We start from the raw sequence: 7180 nt of genomic DNA, 5'->3' as shown, positions 1-7180 counted from the left end.
TCGGATGTTGGGGGATTTTTGTTACATTTCCTTATCTATTCCCCCATTTTTTCATTGTCTGTAAAAGTGTAAATCGATGGCGTAGAGAGCGGAAAAATGGAAAATATTAAATAAAAACTGTAATTTTGTAATAATAATAACAGAGGTCTTTTCATCCGGAAATCGACAGGAGAAAGCCAGCCGTTTCGAGAACAAACCACGGATAAGGTTTGTTCTCGGAACGGCTGGATAAAATCCACTCCTGGCGGGAATCGAACCTGCGGCCTAGCGCTTACAAGGCAAACACGCTACCCTCCAAGCTAACTCGGCTGGCTCCCAATAGCTTATGAGTTCTGAGCTTCTGTTGTGAGCCATGTGTTTTGTTGAAAACTTTCTATGACCGCCTAGAAACATTTCCAAAGTTATGCAATACGCTACATATCAAATCTACTACCTATTCTATCTCTCTAGGTAGGTATATACCTTGGTAGATTAGAAGTTGATTTTGTCAATGGAAGGAGATTCCTCTCGGACCTTTATTTTCGATCTTTCTTTCCCTCCTCCTTCTTTATCTTCCATTTCTTCATTTCCTTCTTTTTCTTTCTTTTTTCCTTCCTTTCTTTGTCTTTCCTTCTTTCAGTAAACAGAGGGGAAACAAGCGGGGCCCGTCCCTCCGGGAATTTTTCGGTCTTGGTTAAGGAAAATCAATATTTATGTAGGTACCTACCTATTTTATTTAATATTCAGTTTATTATTATTCTTGATTTGATTTTTTAATATTACTTTTATGTAATGATTTAAAATCAAGACTAGAGCCCGTTCTCCCTTTATTCCCAATATAATGTTCAAGTCACCCATCCATTTATTGGCCTTGCTCGGTGTAGCTTAACATAGATGACGCTAAAACCGGTCTTAAATGATCGACTGAAGTGTTATCTAAAACTTTCTCGCTTTGAGTTCATAGGTCGTCGCGACAAATTTCAAGATCAGAGCTCAATTGTGTGAGAAAATGTGAAAAAAAAATCCCACAATTACTCAATTAAAAAATCCCCCAAAAAACAGTTTTTTTTTTTTTGTTTTTTGGCTTTATGGTTTTCTGGACAAAATTTGCACCACCATTTTCGTGTTCCTGGTAAAAAGACCTTTAATTTGATATATAGGTCGACCAGGTTTGGATAAGTCCTTCTATGGGGACAGACAGACAGACAGACCGACCGACAGACCGACAGACGACACCGAAGCGAATACAATAGTCCGTCCCTTATACCTTTTTATTACTATTGTAATAATGAAGGAAGGACGGACTAAAAAAGAAATAAAATGAAACTCTCGTTGACCTTCTTTCAGCTGTGTTGATATTGGAATATCTCTTAAGGCGTGACTTCTCCTAATATTAAGAATAAGGAAACTCGAGAGAATATTAGCATAGGGGAAGGGAGGACAAGAAGGTACCCTAGAGGAGAAAAAGGACCTCTCCCCTTCCTCTCAAAGAATAGAGGGGGGGGGGCGAGAAAACAAAAATAGAATTTTCCAGCTCAAAGTCGAAAAACAGGATGTGGTTTAAAAGTTGCAGAAAAACCGGTGAGGTGTCTAATAAATTCTTATTACCCATTAAAGTATTACCTAACAGGTTGACTATTTGTTCTCATTATATACCTACCCATGAAAGTCAGCCCTAAATTGACAACTATTAGGTATGGGTATCTTCTCTCAGATTTCTTATAAATTCCTCAAGGGGCATAGCCAGAAAGGTGTCCTAGACCTTTCCAGATATCAACCACGCTCAGTGTTTCTTATCTTCGGTGATCGCGTAAACTCACGGTATGGCTTGATTCATTGGTTATTTGATGCTAAAGAGTTGGGTTTACTTGATTTCTTGTACATCAGACGGGATTTTCAATTCACTCATTATTAGAGTTCATCATCAGTTTAACTAGTGAGTCACGACTCTACTACTTTCGTTACACCCTGTAATTTGATTACAGGGAAGAGAAGGGCACAGTATACATTTTTCCCTTCTGTTTAACTTTATAACTATAATTATGAAAACTAAATTGAATGATCGCATGCTGAATAAATGATTAACGTAAAAAGTGAGCGAGAGGTGTGCCGTCCTCCTCCAGTGACCAGAAGATCAGAACAGGGGGAGTTTTCCTAGGGGAAGCAAAGTAGGGGGTCGATGAACTGTAGAACCCTCTCAAAAAGAGAGGACCTAAGGGAAGACCATTGTTATTATTTATTTTTCCTTCTTCTTCATAGAAGGAATGGAAACTGTTAAGGTCTTATCGCCCCAAAAGCAAAGTAAAACAAGATAGGAGAAAGCCAGCTGTTTTGAGAACGAAGCTTATCTGTTTAGATTAAAATCCGCCCCGGGTGGGAATCGAACCAGCCACCTAGCGGTTACAAAGTACCCTCCACAGGTACCTTATTTATTCTGGCGAAAGGCCCGTTCCAACTTGTCGTAGTGCGTAGTGGGAACACTCTCATTTAAATTACATTTCGGGGGTGAAAAAAAAACGGATGAAACTCACTACAAGTGGGAACGGACCTTTTAAGTCTAAAAAAAAGTTCACTAGGCCAATTATTAAAGCAAAGTAAAACAAGATAGGAGAAAGCCAGCTGTTTTGAGAACGAAGCTTATCTGTTTAGATTAAAATCCGCCCCGGGTGGGAATTGAACCAGCCACCTAGCGGTTACAAAGTACCCTCCACAGGTACCTTATTTATTCTGGCTAAAGGCCCGTTCCAACTTGTCGTAGTGCGTAGTGGGAACACTCTCATTTAAAATTACATTTCCTACAGGATATTCGGGGGTGAAAAAAACGGATGAAACTCACTACAAGTGGGAACGGACCTTTTAAGTCTAAAAAAAGTTCACTAGGCCAATATTATTCTTCTATTTAGGGGTGGCCGGGCCCCATCGACCCCAATTTTTCGGAGTCTGACGTACAGTAAAGGAGAAAAATAGAGCTCGAGGGGGGTCCTGGGCCCCCTCGCCCAAATACGGCCCTGTTTATAACTATCAACCATATTATAGCTGACCTTTCGACCTTGAGAGTCACATTAATCAGGTGACCTTTGAGGAAAGTTGTAAACAGTTTAACTAACGAGTACCTAACTCAAAGCGAGTAAGGAAAACTACAAAGGAAACACATTATTAACCAAGGCAAAGGTCTACAAATGATTAATGATTAATACAAGTGTTTGCTAAACTCGGTGAATTCTGACTGAGGACATACATAAATATCAAGAACTGAAAGCGAAGGAGGAAAGCTGGAAATGGAAACAAAATAACAAATGTTTATGAATTAATGACATAAATTAATAAACTTGAGTATTAAAAGAAAAAAGAAACTAAGGCCCGAAGTTAAAGGGTTTGTTGGTGCTAAATAAGGGTTTGTTGGTCTCTGTAAATGCTACCTAATGACTGGTCGCTACTCAATTGAGGAGCTGGGTGCAAAAAGGGAAAAATATGGATTGTTGCCGGGACACCCCCTGAAATTCGGGACTGTCCCGGCCAATTCGGGACGTTTGGCAAGCCTACCTATAGATATTGCAGTTTGCTTTGTACAACTTCTTTTACTTCCTCTTGCATTTTTCTTTATTTATTTCTTCCTTTCATCCTTAATTTTAAGAACTGAATCCCATACTTCAAACAGCATTGAAAACCCTGTCGTGTTTTTATTTAACATCGCGTGGTCAGTGGTCATATTGTTTGGAAATATTTTTATTCAATAATCCCATACAACAATAACAATACTATACTACGGTATAATGTGATTATAATCATTTCATACTGGCCCCTGCTTTGGCCCGAACCTATAATTATAACACGGACCCCTCCAAGCCCCCTCCTACCTACCCCTAGCCTCCTCCTACCCACCCTAACACCCTCCAAATGGATTGTTTGCCCTTTTTGCGTAAAACGGTTTTTTGAATAGAACGCTCTATCTTCCAGCGTTTGAACTGCAGTGATAACTTTTTTTTTTTTTGATGAGTTACAGCGTTTTTTGTAAACATACTTTTCAAGGATTTTGATGAAAAATTGAAAACTTTAAAGTTAAATAGGTATCTCAGTTTGATGATTTTTATTTATTGCCCTTTTTGCACCCAGCTCCTCAATTGTCCCCACGAGGCTAAGTGCACCCACGTATCCCAAGCATTGAGCCGAAAAAACATCAACTCTGCCGGAAATTGAACCCGGGACCTCCGGCGTACAAGCCTAGTGTGATACCCACTCAGCCACGGAGTAGTTCATACCAAATACTTACCTATACGCTCTACCTGATATGTATGATTCCGTTTATAAATGTACCTACCTACGCTGCGTATGTACCTTATGTATTTAGATAAGTACATACCTACCTACCGAGGTACCGACTAATCTGCTAATTCTGAGTTCTGATTGTACCGAGGAAAGTAGACAGTTAGTAATCCCTTACAGGTGCATCAAGCCTCCGTGGCGCAATCGGTTAGCGCGTTCGGCTGTTAACCGAAAGGTTGGTGGTTCAAATCCACCCGGGGGCGATTTTTTTTTCTCTTTCTTTTTCGACGTAGTACACAGCTTACATAAGTACCTATGAAATAAAAGGTTCTTTTATCAGAGGGCCAAATTTTTACTATGGAGGCTGGAAGCTATTTTTCAATTTCAACAATTTTATTTTTTAACGATTATGCGTTTACGTAAAGTCCGTACTCTATTTACCAAAAGAAGAAGAAGAAGAGGAGGCCATGGAAAAGATTACCGCCTTTTTTTTTTTTTTTTTTTTTTGTGGCATAAAAAAATGTGTGTCAAGAAAAGGATTTAAAAAAAAAATGTCAGAAGAATATTTATGCGCCCCCATGTTTTATTCACACTCCATCAGGTTCTGGGGAGAGTTTTCAATTCTCTAATAATTTATCAAGGCAAAAATCTTCCGGGGGGGCAGCAAAACCGAGAGAATCGGGACTTTACTGGGGACGGGGAGGAGGGAGAGAAGGAGGGGAAGAAGGAGGAAAGGAAGGGGAGGATGAGAGGTGAAGGAAGAGGGATAGGGAAGGGGAGGAGGAGGGAAGAGAGGGGGGCACTTAAAAAGAAAAATGAAAAAAAAAAGTTATTAGAAAGTTTTGTCTCTGAATAGTCTGGCGTTGGGTCTTTATGATAAATGAGATTGATTTATTTTATTATTATTATTATTTTTTTTTTTCAGAAGTCAGGGTAGGTTTATGTAACACTAGAGTTTCCATGAACTGTAGAAAAACTCACTCGGAAAAAGGGCCCGCATGCAGGTCCATATTTACAGGGGCCATGGTTCAACAACCCCTATAAACCCCCCAACCAACGGCACGACATGAACGTCTCAACTACCGGCACGGTATTGCACCCCCTCCCTCCCACACTCGTCATCAAACGATACAAATCGGGTATTATTTTCACAAAGTTAGATAAGCGGAAAAATCTTTAGGCCATTTCCCCTCCCCCGCCCTTTTCCATCTCCCTCTCTCCTCCTTTCTTCTCCCTCTCTCTCTCTCTCTCTCTCTCTCTCTCCTATCTCCCTCATTGCCCCCCCTTCCCCCTCTCTTTCTTTCTTTTCCCCTCTTCCAGATATTATATGAGGGATGGTTGTGAAAATGTGTCAACTAGTCCCCGCCCTCCCGTCCAGATATTGACCATGATCCAGATATTGACATGTTGCTTAACCTCCAATGTCCTGTTGGGGAAAAGATGTATCAAATGACTTCATAACCATTATTGTGTGTCAAACGTAGCTAAATTGCTGGCTTTAAATCTTCTGTGACTACTGCATCTCCTATTTCTCTGTACAACATCAACAGAGGTTTGTACATTTTAACCTTTTGCGGACAGATTCATGTGTCACATGAAATCATGGTTCCGCCATTATGGTAGGAGAAATATAACTTGAATCTGGCGATACGGTAGGATTCATGTCCAGCATGAAGCTACAGATTTACTCGCTACGGTCGGCTTGATTTTTACAGATAGGAGGCGTTACGGTAGGACGTGCCTAGGAACTTGTGTATCTTTTGCTCCTTTCAAATGCAGACTGAAAAGCCGGTGTTTGTTTATTATGATTCCAAAGCATTCGGAATTATAGTCCGAAGATTTCCGAAGAAGACAAAAAAAACCAGATGTTTCTATCTCAACTAGGAAAAAAAAGAAAATAAATTAAAAGCGAGGGAACAATTTCATGTGTGACATGAAGCCTACCACAAATCGCTTTTCGGAGGTTTCATGTCTCACATGAATCCTACCGTATTTGAAAAAAATGTTTTGTTTACGTCTGACTGTAACAACAACGCTTGAGTTTCATGTGGGACATGAATCCTACCGTAAGAGCGATTCTGGTGAAATTGATTCTGTACGCAAAAGGCTAAGATCTAGTGAAAAAGCGGTGTAAAGTGAGTAAGGCTGGTGTTTTACGGTCGAGTGTACTGGCGGGCGGAAAACACTGCCTTTACATCTCAAGCCAATAAATTATACCGGTATTACCAATATACCAATTTATTATGACGGTTTCACCGACGTATTATACCAATTTTCCACCGGTTTGAACGGTGCTTTAGGTCTGTTGAACCTCCTCATTTATTTGGGAGGGAGGTGGTACCTATGAAACAACATAATATCAGAAGGAACATTTTAATTTGATTACATTGACCACTTCTCTATTTTTTTTTTTTTTTTTTTTTTTTAAGAGGTTTGACAGAGGGAACTGTAACTCTAGGGTCTTATCGTCCCGAAATCGGAGAGAGAAGGAAGACAGGATAGGAGAAAGCCAGCCGTTCCGAGAACGAACATTATCCCATCAGGATAAAATCCGCCCCGGGCGGGAATCGAACCCGCCGCCTAGCGCTTACAAGGCAGACGTCAAATGAAGTTGGTGGTAGTTTTTTTTTATATATATAAAAGTTTTGATGGATTAAACTGTAACTGCTAAAGTCCCAAAATCGGAGAGAGAAGGAAGACAGGATAGGAGAAAGCCAGCCGTTTCCGAGAACGAACATTATCCCATCAGGATAAAATCCGCCCCGGGCGGGAATCGAACCCGCCGCCTAGCGCTTACAAGGCAGACGTCAAATGAAGTTGGTGGTAGTTTTTTTTTATATATATAAAAGTTTTGATGGATTAAACTGTAACTGCTAAAGTCCCAAAATCGGAGAGAGAAGGAAGACAGGATAGGAGAAAGCCAGCCGTTTCCGAGAAC

At 40.3% G+C, this 7180-nt stretch overlaps 1 non-coding gene across 1 annotated transcript; it reads left to right on the top strand.

Moving 5' to 3' along the window:
• The first annotated feature begins 4431 nt into the window (after nucleotides 1–4431).
• Nucleotides 4432–4505, top strand: Trnan-guu. The gene has a single exon. It is a non-coding gene; the product is annotated as a tRNA-Asn (tRNA).
• Nucleotides 4506–7180: the final 2675 nt, after the last annotated feature.

The sequence above is a fragment of the Diaphorina citri genome, unplaced genomic scaffold (genome assembly GCF_000475195.1).
Source record: "Diaphorina citri unplaced genomic scaffold, Diaci psyllid genome assembly version 1.1 scaffold396, whole genome shotgun sequence".
Classification (NCBI taxonomy): Eukaryota; Metazoa; Arthropoda; class Insecta; order Hemiptera; family Psyllidae; genus Diaphorina; species Diaphorina citri.
This window is presented reverse-complemented; position numbering and strand designations above follow the sequence as displayed.